Source organism: Babylonia areolata, chromosome 1 (assembly GCF_041734735.1).
Source record: "Babylonia areolata isolate BAREFJ2019XMU chromosome 1, ASM4173473v1, whole genome shotgun sequence".
Classification (NCBI taxonomy): Eukaryota; Metazoa; Mollusca; class Gastropoda; order Neogastropoda; family Buccinidae; genus Babylonia; species Babylonia areolata.
The window spans coordinates 89,257,582-89,260,081 of NC_134876.1; positions in this window are offsets into that span (position 1 = coordinate 89,257,582).

The window sequence follows — 2,500 nt, forward strand, 5'->3', positions numbered from 1 at the left end:
ATAATCATAAAAACCAATTGATTTGAAAACAACAGAACTCGTAACCGAAAATCGTCATTTATTTATTTATTCATTTATTTACTTATTCATTTATTTATCTATTCATTTGTTCATTTATTTATTTACTTGTTTATTTATTTATTTATCTATTTATTTGTTTATTTATTCATTTCTAATTTATCTATTTATTCTTTTTGTGCCATTCGTGGTAAAATGATTATCTTTTACTGGATTGCTTTACGTATTCATTTATTTATCTATTCATTTGTTCATTTATTTATTTGTTTATTTATTTGTGTATTTATTCATTTCTAATTTTTCTATTTATTCTTTTTGTGCCATTCGTGGTAAAAAGATGATCTTTTATTGGATCCCTTTTTCACGAGGGGATTGTGGGAAATGAGCGGGTGGATCGTTGTGCGAAAGAAAAAAAAAATCAAAAGTGCATTGAATATTCAGAATGCTAAAAAAATTCGCATTCCTTTTTTTTTTTTTTTTTTTTTTTTTTACTGAGAGCAGGTCATTCTGGTACTATTTTCAATAATCTGAAACTGGGGTTTGGCCCTGTTAGAGAAAATGCTAACTTTGCTTAACTCCTGCCAAATTGATTGTATGTTTTCTTCTGAAGCAAAAAAAAGAGATTATGTCAACAGAAAGCTACCCAGTGTAAATAGCAGACTACTACTACTACTACCAGATGCTATAAAACAACATCTACTTCTTTTAAGTGACTTGATTTGGGGTTATATTACTACCCCCATGCATATATCATTTATGAATGTGAACAGCTGAACACTTTTTTTTTTTTTTTTTACCATATTCGTTATAGAATCTGCAGTTACATCTGCTGTCATTGAAGGTGTTTGGAATAGTTTTTAGTTAGGAGCCACGATGAATCTCTGTTGTAATGCTGATTAGTTAGCTTGCTTTATCACCTTCATGCTTTTTTTTTTTCTTTTTTTTAATGCCAAATGAAGCAAGAGGAATTGGGCAAGTAGTGATAATAAGGCTTTCACACACACACACACACACACACACACACACACACACACACACACACACACACACACACACACACACACACACACACACACACACATACACAACTGCAGAATTTGATAAAGCACTTGTGTACTGTTACCAGTGAACCAGTGTTAGTACACATGTCCTCTTAACTCATACGCGCTTTTTGTCACGCATGCACTGTTCCGTCAACGTTACTCACAGAGATCATCGTATCACACACGCACGCACGTACGCACACACAACAACAACAACAACAACAACATTGTACGCATGGAGCACGTCAAAAAGAGCTCATCTTTGCAATACGATAATTTTTTGAAGGAACGTAACAACTGATATTTCAATTATGATAACATTGTTTTAACGGCAAGCGTGCATTTGTCTGTCAGCGTGTGTGTGTGTGTGTGTGTGTGTGTGTGTGTGTGTGTGTGTGTGTGTGTGTGTGTGTGTGTCTGTGTGTGTGTCTGTGTGTCTGTGTGTGATACGATGCGTCTGAGTGAAGAAGAACGGTGTGTTCGTGATCAAAAGCATTTATGCGATAAGAGTGCATGTGTACCAACGCTTGGTTCACTTGTACTAAGTTCGCAAACCAAGTGTTTTGTCTGGGTCTCGTGCCGCGAACGGAGGAGGGAAGTCGGGGTGGGGGGGCTCGGGGGGCGTGAATTCGGGGAGGTGGGGGTAGGGGAGAGGGATGGAAGGGGGTGGGGGGCAGGGTTTTAGCGCAGGAAGTGGACGTGATATGTTTTTTGTTTTCTGTGGACGAGATTTACTAGTTTGCTTTCGCGGCAGCAGTAGATCAATTTAGCAGTTTGTTTTGTTTTGTTTGTTTCTCTTTTGTGTTTTCCTCATTTTCCGTCAGTTTCCTGCACGTGGTTGGTGTCTCAGTTGTAGTATTGTATCCGTACACTTGTTCTCAGTGTCTGTCTGAACACCATGTTTACGTCTGTGTGTTCGTCTCTGTATCCCTTTCATAACGTGCCGATACGTGATCACACGGCAGAAACCACGTGCACACACACACACACACACACACACACACACACACACACACACACACACGCACACACACACACACAAAAGCACGCACACACTGACACACACACACACACACACACACACGCACGCACGCACGCACACGAACACACACAACAAACACATACACACACATACACACACACACACACACACACACACACACACACACACACACACACACACACACACACACATGCGCGTGACCGCACACGTATATAATGGAAACAGAAACAGCTTGAAAGACTTTGTGAGAAAACTGAGGTCACTATACAAACACAGACAGACAGACAGACGAACATTCAATTCATGGGGAGACAAACATGCAGGCAGACAGACAGGCAGACAGACAAACACACAAACACACAGACAAACATGTACAGACAGACAGACAGACACTAGCAGACAGACACTGGCAGACAGACAGGCAGGCAGACAAACA